The sequence below is a fragment of the Mustela putorius genome, unplaced genomic scaffold (genome assembly GCF_011764305.1).
Source record: "Mustela putorius furo isolate JIRA1106 unplaced genomic scaffold, ASM1176430v1.1 tig00003859_pilon_pilon_pilon, whole genome shotgun sequence".
NCBI classification, from domain to species: Eukaryota; Metazoa; Chordata; class Mammalia; order Carnivora; family Mustelidae; genus Mustela; species Mustela putorius.
In genome coordinates this window covers 2,287,820-2,303,424 of record NW_025422011.1, presented here as the reverse complement: position 1 = coordinate 2,303,424, position 15,605 = coordinate 2,287,820, and the positions used below count along the sequence as shown (strand labels likewise).

Below are 15,605 nucleotides of genomic sequence, written 5' to 3'. Positions count from 1 at the left end.
TCCTTGACTGCAATGCTTACCCCTACCCCCAACTCCGCCCCGGGGGCCCCCTGGATTGGGCTGCTCCCCACAGTGAGGCAGAGACGCAGGGAACTCTTTGCACTCTGGGGTGGGGGTCTCTCCAGCTCTAACAGAAACACAGCCCACGGTGTGGCTGGCAGAGACGGCCCTCAGCCGTGCCTGCCCTGCAGCCCGCGCATCAGAGCCAGCTGGCCAGACACAGCTTCACCAGGCAGCCCAGGGCCCTTAATCCCTCTGCACCTAGGAAGGGGCTAGGGGGAGGTGGGCGGACAGGGTGAAGGACCACCGTGTCTTGAGCAGAAATTGACATGGTCCATGAGTGGGCTAACCCCCAGGAGGACTCTCCAAAACTCTACATCTCAAATGAGGAAACGGAGGCTCAGAGAGGTTAAGTGACTGCCCCAAAGTCACACAGCTAATGAGTTCAAGGGACCAGGACTTTCTGACCCCAAATCAATGCTCTTTTTAGGATCCTGAATTCTGTCGCATCCTAAAAGGGTAAGGAAATCTCACAGAACCCGGAGGGAGGGACAGTGTCAAAGAGCAGAGCTTGAGCCCCAACTGGATGCGTTAAAATGCCCAGTTCCTACTAAGACCCTGGAAGCATGGATGTTGTGGACAAAGTGACCCCTAAGGTTAGGAAGGGAGTGACAGGATGGGTGGCCACTGGACAAGTGGCATGTGTGAGAGGCAGGAAGGGGAGGCTGTCTACTGTCACCTCCCAGCAGATCCTCGTCCTGAGATCAAGGAGCACCTGGGTGTGGGGAAAGGTGGGAGACAGGAGACCAAGTTCTGGTGAGCAGGGGACACTTGTCCTGGTGCCACAGAAACGCTGGGCACAAATAAAAGGCCTTTTAAACACCTTCCTGACCCTCAGAGCTCGTTCGACAGCCATTTGACTCCAGACCAACCTGACACCTCTTCCTTCAGTGTCTTCTGGAAAAAGCCCTCGAAAGGACCATATTTACACGTTACCTTTGAAAATTGTTCCAAAAATAGCACCCCCTTTGGCCTACCTTTTTCCTCTGCAACCAGCTGCCTTCCCCATATTGTGTGAGTTGTTTTCCTCCGAGGAACCAATTGCTAGCGTCATGACTTTGATTGTCTGGCTGGCTCTGAGGGCGAGGAGGCCAGCAGATGGGTGCGGATATGAAGACAATGGAGGCCTCCCTCTTGGCCTGGCCCGGGGCTCAGCTGGGGGAAGGAAACTATTAGAACGCCTGTGAGTGTCAGAGTGGAAGGAGTCCTCTGAGGGTAGTGGGGAGGGGGGAGCTGTTCAAGGACAGGCTGCTCCTGTTGTGGTCTAGAATGTTCTAGAAGCTCTTGGAGATTTGTGTGGGGGTGTAGGGAGGGACTTTACTGTTGGTGCAGCTGGGGGCTGCCTGGAGGGGACTTGGGGGTTTAGACCCAAAGGGGATGTCTTCTTCAGGCAGGCCCCGGTTTGAGCTGTTCTGTTGCAGGGGAGAGTCGAGGAAGAAAAAGCATCCATTATAGCTGAGCATGGGTCCCAGAGAATTAAGTTATGAAATGGATGTGTGATTGGCTCATACTTAGTATGGGGCTAGAGAGCTTCACACTCCGGATGAAAGAAAGGGAGAGAGGGAGGCAGGAGGAAGGAAGTCGTGTGGGATGGGCAGGCACTGTGCTAAGTACCTGCTGTCTTGTCTTCCAAAGGGCCATTTTCCTAAGGACCTCCAAGGAGAACTTTGAGAGGAAGTTGCTGACCCTTCCAGCCAACCTGGATGCTGTTGCTGAGATGCGGGCTGTACAATGCTTAACATCAACTGGAGGAGAAGACAGGTGAGTCTAGCAGGAGCCCCAGACCCACTATAAGGAAGAGAAATTCTCACCCCAGCCCGAATGTCCAGGTCCTGGCTGGGATTGGCTAGGGGTGAGGGGAAGAGCCCTGGGCTAAGTTTTCATAGCCTAAGGGAGCTAAGACCCAAATGCGCATGTCACTCAGAGCTGCCACTCAGAGCTGGAGCAGATGACAGCTGGTGGGGGGGCGGTCACAGTGGGGAGAGGGATGCGGTCATTCACACCTCAAGGTCGGTCTCCCAACCACTCCCTGGCATGCCACCACCACCGGGCTTCTCTGCTGAACCGCGAGTCATCCACAAATTTTGGACTCGCTTCCATCAATACCAATAACTTCTTACAGGTAGAGAGAGAGAGGAACTCAGAGCCTGACCTCTCCCACAGCCTGACCACCTAAGAGAAGTTACAACAAAAGCGCACCTCCCACCAAATGTGGCCACACACACACACATTTCTTAGCAAGCACACATTACATATTAACTAACGAGGGTGGCAGGGAATCCCAAACGACCTGCCACGCAACTCCACAAAGACCCTGGTCTCTGGTGAGATGTTTCCTGCTTGGAAGATCTACCCAAGGCAGACGCAACAGTATTCTAGTGCTGAATTCAGAGAAGATTCTAGAAGGATCCTAACCATCCATCCCCAGGGTCTGTACTCCTCTTGGCTTTAACTAACCGCCCTCAAGCGACAGTTTAAAAGTAACATAAAAGATATGTCACATCACCAATCTGAAGCACTTTGAAGTAGGTCAGGGGCAATTTAATGTCATTTCAAGAAGAAAGCGAGATCCTTTAAGTGAGTCTTGGCTATTGCGCATGCGCCCGCCCCATAATTAGCCATGGTGACGGTCATTTGAGGAAAATTCCTTCAGGATTTGGGACTCTAACTTTGAACTGGACTTGAGCGAGTTCATTGAAGTTTTGGCACCGTTCCCCCAGTGGTGGTTGTGCCCAGAAAAGACTACGTACTCATAGGTTTACTTTGAGTTGAACGAGAGTTCAACTTTTCAACTGACCTTTCTCAACCCTGGCTCGCTCCGAAGCTTGTTCAGTGGCTTGCGAATCTTTCTTGTTTGTTTGGAGCAGGTTTTAGCAACCCCTTCTGAGAAGTCTTTGAATGACTTAGTGCTGTTTACAAACTTGAGCATTTACGCAGGCCTCAAACAATCCTTGTCGCATTTATAAACTTGATGTTTTGGGTGAGTGGCTTCCTCTGGAGGGGGAGAGGCCAGAAGGGGAGGTACGGGGGAGCAGGGGTGCTCCTGGGGTCTAAACAATGCTAGAATTCTCCATCCAGTTCTGGATCTCTGGGCTGTGGGGCTTTTCCGAGTGTAAGGGGACAGCTCCAAAAAATTCCTGGAGTCATCGGTTAATTCCCCTTCTAATCCATCTGCCTGTTTTTAAGTTTTAAGGAAATCTCCCCGGATCTTAATTTTTTTCACATCCAGTGAATTCAAGGAGTGTAGGTGGTGAACCTAAAGTTCTCTTAAATATTCTACCCCTGAGCCTAAACTTTGAAAGATTCCAGCTTAAACTCACGCGCAGAAGTTAATTACGCAATTATATTTTAAATTAGAATGATGAGACTCTCGCTTTAATGGGCCAAATTATCTTAGCATTGCAAGTAAGCACAGAACAAGAAATAAAATACTGTGGTTTGGATTCCCTTAAGTTTGTCTACGTGTGACCCCAAATCCTCCTGGAGTTTGAAGACAGGCACCCACAAAAAAAAAACTGTGACCCCAGTTAACTGAGGCTGCCTACAGGGGCAGTTACAGGCCGGTTGGTGAGGTTGCTGAGGGTAGGAAATTTCCCCTTGGATGTTACTGGATTCTTGGTGCCTCTGGGGGCCTTCCAGAATCCTGTTTCCAGGTTCTCTCTCATGGGCTTAAAAAAACAAAACAAAACAAAACAAAAAACGAAAAACCCACGAGGGCTTGTGTGTCGCCAGCTCCTTGGCCTGATCTCTGCAGCCTGGCAATGCTCACACCCCTTCCCTCACCTGGCTATGCCCACACAAGGTTGACCACCACATGCTTACATTTGCATGTTTCGCTTCTGACCCCACGTACACTTATTTATCCTTTAAGTCAGGAGTTTTTGTGTTTTTTTTTTTCTTCAAAGATTTTATTTGTGTATTTGACAGACAGAAATCACAAGTAGGCAGAGAGGCAGGCAGAGAGAAGGGGGGGTTGGGAAACAGGCACCCTGCCCAGCAGAGAGCCTAATGTGGGGTTCGATCCCAGGGCCCTGGGATCATGCCCTGAGCCGAGGGCAGAGGCTTAGCCCACTGAGCCACCCAGGCGCCCCAAGTCAGGAGTTTTGAAGTGGATGGAATCTTCCCTCTTTTGCACGCTTAGGATGTCACAGCTCTTCAAGACATCTACGTAAAATGCTCCTGGACTGGGTTTTCTTTTCTGCTGGGTCCTGGTAAGATCACTTCTCCTTCCCAGGAAGGCGGGGAGCCTGGGGGGGAGAAGAGGGAGGGACGCAGAGAACAGGGAAGAATTTGAAGTCTCACGTGCCGCCTTCTTCTTCTCTCTCTGCTGAGTCTGGCTCGAGCTGCTTGTTGCTCTGTTGCCCGTGCCTGCTCCACGCTTGTTCCTTCGGGGAGAGCCCTCCCTGCTGAGCTCAGCCCCCCACCAGCAGGCTCCCTCACTGGGACGCTGCACCCCGGGTCCTGGTATGGACCAGGCGGCCCTGCAGGCATCAGCGAGCACCTCATTCCATGACAACTCGTAGGCTCAGCACGCTGAAGACATCCAGGCAGGCTCTCCCTGGACGCCTCATCTCTCACCTTCTGTTTAGAGCACCCACTCACAACTGGTCCAGGCAGGGAGACCGCTCTGTGGAAGGTAAGGAAACAGATCCAGCAGACTCCGGGCTTTAACCCCAAGAAGAGCAACAGGTAGAGGGAGGGTTTAGCACGTGCAAAGTGCTTTATACACACCGGTTCATTTCATCTCTACGAGCCCAATGGTGAAGTGGGTTCATTTGTCTTTTAATGGAGGAGGCAGCTGAAGCACAGAGAGGTGAAGTGGTATGTCCCAGATCACACAGCCAGTGGAGAGCAACCAGATTTAGAACATGGGTCTCTAATTTTAGACCCTGCGCATAGAACTCCTAAACTACCGGCAGCCCCATCAGGAGAGGGATCAGGCTTAGCCCAAGAGCAGGTTGCTGTGGGGAGTGGCTCAGCTAGACACTGGGCCAAATGGAGGGCACCAGTTGTCTCCAGGAAGCTAGCATGGCCGAAGAGGAAGGTGGGAAAGGAGTCCACGGCAGATGGCCTGGGGAGGAATCGGAGGGATGAACAGAGCCTCTGAGCCCTGGGAAGAGCTGACAGCCTGCCGGGCATTGTGCCTGGCCCCTTCGTCCTGGAACCCCTCAGACCCCAGACTCCGTGCTGTGTTTCTGAGAAGTAGACCTCCCTCCACTTTCATACTCTTTGAAATCCCCCTCTCCAAACGAGATCTTACAATTAACGAAGAATAAAAGCACAGGGGAAAGCAGGGCCTCCGGCCCATCCTTGGGTGCCCAGCCCTGGCCAGACGATCATGGGATCCTCCCCGCAAGGATGCTAGAGATCTGCCCACTCCGCAGGGGGCATTGATATGTCAGGGATGGAGCTGGCTTTGCAGGGAAGTCTGTGGCCCCAAATCACAGGGTCTCTAACCATTACCTTATGCTGCCTGTTGGGCTGATCTATCAAACCTTCAGCTGAGAATCTACTCTGATGATCAAGAAGCCATATCCCTCACTTGGTGTCAGGCAAGCTTGGTTTAAGTCTGCCATTTTCCAGAGCCTATAGATGGAAGAAGGGACCGGAGTGTGGGAAAGGGAAACTCTGAGAGGATAAGGGACTTTCCCAAGGCCACGCAGCAAGAGCACGGGAGCCACAGGACTAGAACTCAAGTCCTGTTTGCCCTGCCTCCTTCCTGCCCCTCCACCCCAGCATACATCCTACACCTCTGAGACCCATCCCCCACCCACCCCTGTGCCCCCCTCCCCCGGGGGCCTGCCGAATAAGCGTGCAGCCTGGATTTAGATGAGTGTGTTCCGCTTTGCCTGGCAGTCTGCTCAGTGATTGTTCTAAACCTGCGTGTGGGCTTCTCCACTCCCCCAGTCTTCTATTTCTTTCTACGCCCCCAAACAGTGCCCCATCCCCCACCCTCCCCACTCCAGCACCCAGCACAGCAAGCCACACTCAGCAGGTGTTAAGGAAGGCTTGCTGAGTGAGTAAAGCTTTGGACCATCTGCAGGGGCCAGAGTGGGTGTCAGACTCTCCCACCCCCCACCAGCACCAGCCCCAGGAACCACCACCACAGGTGTCCCCCAGCAGGTGAGCCCGCTGGCACCCCAGCTATCACTGGGGATGGAGGAAAAGCACAGGACTTCTGGGAAAAGGGGCTTAGAAGACCCTTGCTAGGTCCAGAAAGTCAGGGGCAGGCTCTAGGCCAGGAAAGCCAGCACCCCTGGCCTGCGGTGGGCTCTCTCGTGCCTTCCTCGTGCCCAGCCTGTAAGCCTCAGAAGAAGGGGACCCTGGACGCCTCCCAAGTGGGCAGCCTCCCTAGGCTGGTGCCTAGGGAAAGAGAGTTGACACACAGCTCAAATGGCCCCATTTTGAATTTAGAAACTGCGGGGATGTGTGAGCAGTGTAGGCAGCTGGGGAGAAGAGAAGGCTCAGCCGCAGGCTTGTTCATCGGGACAAACTGACTCCCTGGCGTCTTCCAGGAAGTGGGGCGTTGAGACGCAAACTGTACTAGGATTCCTGATACCAAGGGCTTCCCCAGCCCCGTTGCCCCTGGACCCCAAGCTTCTCCAACCTGAATGCACAGGGCTCACCGGGGGAGCTTGTTACCATGCGGATTCCCAGTTCACCAGGGTCCCCCCACCCCAGACTTGCCCTTGCAAGGTGGGGACAATGGCATGTTTCATGAGCCTGCCCCTCCCCCAGCCCCAGGTCATTCTGGGGCAGGTGGGCTTTGAACCACACCTTGGAAACTCCTCCTTGGGTCTTGTCCCCCACCCAGGACGGGGAGCACCAGGGCAGATCTGGAAGAGGTTCTGGTTGCAAAGCAGGAGGTCTCGTCTCTCCTGAGGCCCCTCAGACCCAAGCCATCTGGCTCCAGAGTGTCCCGGAAGGCTCACATACATAGGCTGCTGGAATTGGCCCACCCAGAGCCCAGAGCAGGTATCCTGAGGGGCCCACAGTCTGCCCTGAGAATTCCCAGACCCTAGGCTGGAGCCAGAACTCCTGAGAAGAGGTGGCAGTAAGGGCCAGGGAGAGCACAGGGAGGAGCCGTGCAGCAGAGACTGTAGACACACTAGGCCCCAGGATGGGGGAGACAGACTGTGTGCTGGAGAAGAGGGGTTAGTGACCATTCCCTACGGCCAGGACTAACTAACTCCCCTGGGCCAGCACTGGGGGCGACAGTCACAGTCAGCAGAGCTGGAAGGGACTGGAGATCAGCTCGCCCCTTCACAAAGTGGGACGATGGAGTTTCCATCTTGAACACTTAGAGGATTGTCCCAACAAGCACATGCCCATAACTTGCTGCAATGCCTCAAGCTCTGGGAACAGTGAACTCAGGCGACGGTGAACTCCTGCTCTGCTTAGTCACTGAGACCCCGGGAACGACTTTGCGTCTCCCGCACGCACTGTCCCCATCTCCAGTGGGGAGAGCCGGTTAAACCAGGTAAGGCAGCAATCCAGGGACAGTGGCTGCCTCGAGCCCCATATGCAGCAACACCGGCGTGGGGGTCGGGGCTAGGGACCCTGTGCCTGGTACGAGCTCACTGAACCCTCGCAATGGCACCCTGATGAGAGTTCATGCTGTCTCCATGGCAGAAAAAACTTAGGGACCTTATAATATTCAGTCAGTGTAGGGCTGAGCTGAGCTCTGAACCTGGCCTGAGCCCTTCTACACCACATCACGCAGCCTCAAAACCGACAGCACAGAAGCTTGCCAGGAGCTAAAGGCCAGCGCCGCAGGGCACAGCAGGCAGGGACGAGCACACCCCACATCTCAGTCCCGGCTGCCCCATTTCCACTGTCTGGTTCCATCAGCCGCAAACCAGCTCACACAGAGGAGAAGGGAACGGAGCAAGGCCACAGCACAGGTCCCAGAAGACCGGAGCCTGGAGATGCCCTGAGGTCCTCCCATTTGAATTCACTGCCACATCCCATGCCTCCCCGGACTGGCCCATATTTGGGCGAAAGGGTGCTGCTAACTATTGTTGAATAACTTCCTGCCTAGTCCCACCTCTGGGCCTTTGAACATGCTGATCTCTTCCTCAGAAACATCTTTCCTCCTTTAGAGTGCTGCTCGAATAGTACCTTCTCCAGGAAGCTCATCCAGATTCTCCTGCAAGCACACGGAGCCTGCCCTTGGTCTGCAGCCCAGGCAGGGGCCTGAGTCGCATCCGGGCTGCCGCGGTCCCCCTGGGGGTCGCGGCTCCCCAGCTCTGTGAGTGCCACACGGATCCAGGTGCATGGTAGGGGCTCAGTGAGAGACAGGAGCACTGAGGGGAACTGAAAGCCTTCAGGATTCTGCCTCATGTATTACATCACATTAATTCTATCAAGCTTTTTTTCTTGAAATTAAAAAAAAAAAATGAATTCTAGGCCTGCCTGTGAATAAGGATTTAAAATTATGTCAGTCAGAGAAGCCTGATCTTTTCTCTCCCAGTGTCCGGTCGGTTGACCAGCTGCCCTCGTCAACCACATCAGGCTTCTGGTCCACACTGGCTATCGAATTTGCAAGTCTGTCCAGCCTCCTGAGCCTCTAGCAGCCATCCCTGCCCTGCTGGGGAGTCAGGGCAGAGGGAGACCATGGCAGATGTTCCTCTGTCTTCCTGGAGCCGTGAGGCTAAGAGCTAGGCTGAGCACATGCAAACACATCCACACCAGCGTGCCCACTGCTCCAGAAGCCAGGGGCTTGTGGCCCAAGTCCTGCCAAGGAGAGGACGTGCCAGGAGCCCTCCACATTCGCTCAGCCCTGGCCTTTTCTTCCTCTCCTTATTTAGAACAGTCCTCTTCCCTGTAGGGCCTCCTGGGAGGATGGACAGCAGGAGTGAGGCAGGTGCCTGCAAAGGCGGGGGTTCCAGCAAGGGGAGGAGGGGCGGGGAGCCCCACACGGAGGCCCATGGCAGCCACACATGCCAGACAGTTGTCCTGGGGCTCTGCTGGGAAGGCACCTCCTCTGGGAAATGGCTCTGACCTCCCAGCTGCCATAGGGGTCCCTCCTTGGTGCTTCCACACCACCGCCCCCCACCCCCCACCCCTGTCCTGACCGAGCATGCGCTTCTGTGACTGTTTACTGTCTGTCTTCTCCCAGGAGAACAGCACTCCTGGGAGAAGGAGACCCATCAGGTCCCGAGCAACCAGTGGGAACCCAGCAGAGTCCACATGGGCCCAGTGGGGAGCAAGGAATGAATGAATGGAGTCCACACTGGGGATGGGATTTGAGGGGTCTGTGCGCAGGTGTCTGCTCGGAACACCTGTGCGTTCTCACTGTCTGCACTTAGCATTTGACAATCTCAAGTTCTGTATTTTCTTCTCCCTCCTACTTCGTCTTCTAAACCCTGATGCAACACTCCGCCTACACACACTCACACATGTAGGCACACACCCCCACACAGACCATAGACACATGTACAGTTACACGCACACGACTTACCCACCAACTCTAGACACATGACACTCGCACCCAATAGTACAGTAAACCCGTACACCACACTCGCCAGCAAACTGCAGCTACACTGACCTGCCCGCGCACACAGTCCTGCAGAGGACACCCAGATACACAGACACAGACATCTGTGCGCGGACAAGCAGGCAGATAATACCCTCCCCCTCAAGGACAAACTCTGAATGGTGGTTCATCTGCTTTTCCCATCTAGGGATTCCTTCCTTTGTCTTTCCTTCTGCTTTGATTTGCTTCACAATGAACAAAGCACCAGGCCTTGGTTCATTTATCTACCCAACAGCCGTTCTTGAAGACTCCCTCTGCTGCGGTACTGTATGTGAAGAGAAGCAGGGCTCCTGGGTACTGTATATGAAGACAAGTAGGGCTCAGCCCTGCTCCAGAGAGGCTCCCAGACTACTGGAGGGAACAGACATAGAAAACACCACCCATAAGGCTGGTGGGACCCCTGGATCAAAGAACTGTTTCTTAAGTACTTACTGGGGGCTGGGCTTGTGCTGTGCTTTGGGAATCCAGCGGTGAGTAAGGTCCAGTCTCCCTGGTCTCACGGAAGCTCCAGACCTGGGGGAAGGCAAGAGAGACAGGTGGAGATAGACTATCTTCCTGTGATGTACACAGATTAGTGGCAGCCCGGAGAAGGGAGTGATTAACCCTGTGGGGAGATAATCCAGGAGGGCTTCACGGAGAAGGTGGTACTGGGTTTTTTTTTTTTGTCTTTTTTTTTTCTAGTCTTTATTTATTTATTTGACAGACAGAGATCACAAGTAGGCAGAGAGGCAGGCAGAGAGAAAGGCGAAAGCAAGCTCCCCGCTGAGCAGAGAGCCCAATGCGGGGCTCGATCCCAGGACCCTGGGATCATGACCCAAGCTGAAGGCAGAGGCTTTAACCCACTGAGCCACCCAGGCACCCTTGGTACTGGGTTTTGTAGGATGCAAAGCAGTTCACGGGGAAGTCTTGAGCCTCGAACAGGTTGGCATTTGATGCAGAACGAAGGCTGAGACCTCAGAAAGCTAGACCAACAGTTCTGTGGCTCTGGACTGTAAGGACGAGTATGTGGGTGGTGGGTGGGGCGTGGGGTGAGAACATGGGAGAGGTCGATACACGGGGGGCAGGGAACAACGGCTCCTTATAGTCGAGGAAACAGACTCAGGCTGGTAAATGCAGCTGTCTTTGACCTCTGTTGGACTCTTTCCTGTTCTTGGGGACAGCCACAAACCCCACTGCCCTTTCTCTCCAGATGAGACCAGGCTACTTGCTAGTAGCTGAACACATTAAAAGCTCAGAGCTGGTGGGAGACATTATTATTCTTGCAATGATTATTCTCTAAAGTCCAGCTTGGCAGGTAATCAGCAGCTCAGCAGGCCCCAGGTGGGGGAGATCTGGGCCTTAGAGGCAGAGCAGGGCCCCCAACCTCCCCCAACCCTCCCAGCTCCCTCCCCCTCAGGCCCAGGCCCCTGCCCAGAAGCTGGTTGGCAGCTGTGGGTCTCAGTCAGCTGAGTCCCTGAGCCAGAGCACACGTTCCCTTGGGGCTGCCTCACTGTCCCCCCCCACAACAACACCCGCCCCCTGCTGGCTCTTACCCTCTCATTCGGCCCACCTCCCCCTCCCACGGCCAATTAGTCTGCTCAGGCAATTAGCGGTTCCCTTCTCCTCCTGGGTTTCTACTTCCCTCAGGGCGGGAGCTGGTTCTGGAAGGGGCTGAGTCATTTTCCTGAAAGGAATGCTGCCTGAGGAAGTGGCCGGCTCTCCCTCCCCCTGCAGCTGTGTGATCTCTGGCTGGCAACTTCACCTCTCTGAGACCGGTTCCTGGCCTGGCAAATGAGGGTGTTAACCCAACTAGATAATGACTACAAGGGCCTCACACTTGGACAAATCTCTTGGTCACCCGGGGCCTCAGTTTCCCCCTTGTGAAATGTACAGGAGGGTGAGGTCAGAGGTCAGTACCTAGGGAGGACAGAGGGACCAATCTGGCTAGCCATTTCTTTTGACCAACACCGTATTTTTTTAAAAAATTGCAAAATTGGCAGACAGTTTCAACTTTACTGTCCTGCCCACCACTCCCTGAGGTGTATTCAATAAATATCTAAAAAAAAAAAAAAATTGCAATTTGAAGGTGCACCCCGGTGTGCCCAGTTCCCACCATTTTCTGTCTCACCCCAGCTATCTATCCTATGGTCCCTGAGGGCCCCTGAGTTTGAGACCCCTAGATGAGCTGGTCTCAGAGTTCGTTGCACAGGGCTCTTTTCAAGGCTTCTGTGGCCGTGGGTTCCGGGGCAAGCCCACCCACTCACCCATGGGCCTCCCTCCCCCATTCCAGACCCTCCTCGTCTCCCTCAGACCCGGCATTCCTTCCCTGCCTTCTCCACTCCCGAAAGCCTGCAAGGCTCTCTCCAGTGTTGCCTCCTCTGGGAAGCTGTCCCTGACTGCCCCAGGTGGAAGACGGGACTCCCTCTTCTGGACTCACCCGCCTACAGCAAATACCAGGGTATAGTGAAGGTGGCTGGGGTGCTTCTCCTCTGTTCTGCATATTCAGTAGACACTAAACATTGACCCCCTGATGTCAGCAGGGCCTCAAGCAGGAGGGCAGCCGCTTCCCTTCATCACCTCTATCTGCAAAGCCCCAAGAGGAGGCTGGGCATGGTTAGTAGGAGGTCAGTAAGTAAATGTTTGTTTCGGGAATCAGCAACAAGGAAGGGCGGAAAGCCTTGCCCACTGCTACCCTAACTCATTTAAAATGCAAGAGGATGGGGCACCCACTTGGCTCAGTGGGTTAAGCCTCTGCCTTTGGCTCAGGTCATGATCTCAGGGTCCTGGGATGGAGCCCTGCACGGAGCTTTCTGCTCAGTGGGGAGCCTGCTTTCCCCTCTCTGCCTGTTGCTCTGCCTACTTGTGATCTCTTTCTCTCTCTGTCAAATAAATAAAATCTTTAATAAAATAAAATGGAAGAGGAGAGAGAGCTGGCCACCTCAGAGCCCCACAACTCCCAGTAATGATTCCCTCCCTCCGCACCTCTTGTAAGACATTACCCCTGACAAATAAAGATGCCGGGGCCCTCCTTGCCACCCGTCCCCTGCAGATGGGAGACACTGTGATGCATCTCCCCTGCCCTGCACTCCAGCCCAGAGAAGTGCAATGCTTGCTGCGGACCTCTGTACCAATGCTTGCCACCCCCACCCCCGCGCCCCGACCCCGAGACCCTGCCCCCCCCACCCTGGGGGCTGCCTCTTTCTCCTGTCGCTCAAATAGAGACACAAATCCATCTGTTTGCTTCTTTGTGTCTCTTTGTCCTTCTGTGTTTCCCTCATTCTTACCTCCTGCCTTTCTTTCTGTCTTAGGTCTCCAGCCTCTCCACTCTTCTCTTGTGTCGCCTCCGCTGAGCCCTGCCTCTGTCTGTCTCTGTCCCCACCTCTCCGTCCATCTGCCTCTCTGTCTCTGTCTCCATGCCCTTTTCTCTCTCCTGGGCTGTCTGTCTGGCTTTCTCTCCGTAATTAGCTTCACTTCTAGCTTTTACTCTCAGGTCTCCTGGGTGGTGGGGGGGTGGGCAGCGGGACAAGGAGGGAAACATCTTTCCAGCAGGCAGAAAATGGGCCAATTAAAGCCACAAGGCTGCTCAGGCAGCCGAACAAGGAGGAAGCAGAAATAGCCCCAGGCGGGTCTAGCTGGAAAAATAACTAGAGAAACTGGGAGAAAGGGCAAAATGGATGCAGAGTCCAAAGTCACAGGTGCTCCTCGTCCAGATCCCCCCAGAGGTGGCTCCCTCCCACCCAGATTCCGAGGGTTGGTCTCTGACTGCTGCTTGGCGGGGTGTCCCAGTCTCACCCTCCGCCCCTGCCAGACCGAAGGAAGCCTCAGAGCTTGCCAGACCTCCCAGGGCCTCCCCGCAAGTGCATCTGTCCCCCTCACACCTTCAGGCTGAGCGGTGGTGACAGCTGCCCCTCCCCACCCCAAGGCCTCCTCCAGCCTCTGGGAACACAGGTAGCTGGGAAACTGGGGGGTGGGGGAGGGGAGAGGAACCCCACCCCCACCAGTATAAGGCCTTCTAGCTCCTGCCCTTGGACGCCAGGTCCAGTGGGGGCACCAGATAAACAGGTGACAACAGGTGCGAGCCTGTGGAAGGGGTAAAGCATCCCCAAGGACTCGGGTATCTGTCCCCAGCCTTCAGAATCTGCAGGGGGTCCCGCACCAATGGGGGCTGTGGAAGCTGAAGGCTATCTCAGGCGGAGGAACATGGAAGGAGCCATTAAAGAAAATGAAAGCAGCCCCAGGAAGCCTAGGAGAGCTGGGGTGGGGGGAGTAAAGTGTATATGTGTGTGGGGTGGGGGGGTGCTTGAGTCCAAGACAAAGAGCTTAGAATTTATGCTCAGGACAAAAGGGAGCCATGGAGGACTATAGGCAAGGGAGGGGCACCATGATAATGTTCCTTTAGGGAGAGTCTGTGGCCTACAGGGGCAGGGGAGGACAGCCAAGGATGGCGGCAGGTGGAGCAGGCCAAGTGCTACCATAGACCATCAGGGAAGAGACAATAGGCTCCAAAGAGGCAATGTAAGATGAATTCATTACCCAGTCTATGATTTTCAGCTGGCCACCAAGGCAGGGGCTGTGATCTGGACCAAGTCCCTTCCTAAACTCTCTCTGTATCCTCTTCCCACTGCCTTCCCCGCCCAGACTGCCAGATTCCCTGGACCTGCCTTGATTTATCCCACCTCTGTGCCTTTGCTCCTTTAATTTCTTCCTTCTAGAATGTTCTCCCCTCTCTCTCATGGATCTAAATCCTACCCATCCATCAAGATCCAGTTCAAATATCCCCTTCTCCATGCAACCTCCCTCCAGGTTTTCAGGAAACACTATCTTGGCCTCTCTCTCTTGTTAAAGATTTTATTTATTAAAAAAAAAAAAAGCTAAAAAAAAAAGATTTATTTATTTGACAGAGAGAGAGAGATCACAAGTACGCAGAGAGGCAGGCAGAGAGAGAGAGAGGAGGAAGCAAGCTCTCTACCGAGCAGAGAGCCCGATGCGGGACTCAATTCCAGGACCCTGAGATCATGACCTCAGCCGAAGGCAGAGGCTTAAGCCACTGAGCCACCCAGGCGCCCTACCTCAGCCTCTCTCATGGCCCAAGACACTTAGTGCCTTTTGTATCATTTTTTTGTACCTACTCTAGGATCCCCTATGCATTCAGAGCATCTTCAGGGCTGAAATCTGGTCTGATGCAACAGTCCGCAGGATAAGGGCTGACCCAGAAAAAGGTCTCCACAAAGGCTTGGTGAAGGAAAGAAGAAAGGAGGAACAGAGAAAGAAGAAAGAGAGGAAAGTGGGGCGGGGAGTGAAAGTCTGTTTTTATGGGCTCACTGTGCCTGTGTGAGACTTGAATGACTTTAGCTGGGTGATCCATTTCTCTGGTATTCCCTGCCTAGGTGTGTCTGCAACGTGGTTCCAATTTTCTGAGTCTGATCTATATTCGGGCATTAACATCAGACATCCTGGTTTTCTTCTTTCCCTAAGACTTACTATAACTTCAACCACATTGTTTCTGCCTAGCCATAGAAATACGGGGGGGGGGGCACCTGGGTGGCTCAGTGGGTTAAGCTGCTGCCTTCGGCTCAGGTCGTGATCTCAGGGTCCTGGGATCGAGTCCCACATTGGGCTCTCTGCTCTGCGGGGAGCCTGCTTCCCTCTCTCTCTCTCTCTCTGCCTGCCTCTCTACCTACCTGTGATCTCTCTCTGTCAAATAAATAAATAAAATATTAAAAAAAAAAGAGCCAGTTTAAGTTTGTTTAAAAAAAAAAAAGAAAAGAAAAGAAATACGGGGAGGGAGGGCAGGAGGAAGGGGAGGAGGGAGGGATGGAGAGGTGGGTAGATAACTGAGCGGCTCCAGGAGTGCATGACCAAATTAAAAACTAAGAGAAAGCCATCCAAGAACTATGGGTGATAAATTTTAAGATACTCGACACCAGCATTTGGTGGAAATCGATCCGATCCTGGCCACGTGTTCATTCGTTCCCCCAGCCCTAACTGTGCACCCACCATGTGTCAAACACCGTAACAGACCCTAGGA

General features: G+C 53.9%; 1 long non-coding RNA gene across 1 annotated transcript; it reads right to left on the bottom strand.

The window, feature by feature from the left end:
* Positions 1-4,078: 4,078 nt before the first annotated feature.
* Positions 4,079-12,979, bottom strand: LOC101694536. Its single transcript, XR_200245.3, has 3 exons — positions 12,862-12,979; positions 10,031-10,111; positions 4,079-4,307 (listed from the first exon to the last, which is right to left on the bottom strand). It is a non-coding gene; the product is annotated as an uncharacterized LOC101694536 (long non-coding RNA).
* Between the last annotated feature and the right edge of the window lie 2,626 nt (positions 12,980-15,605).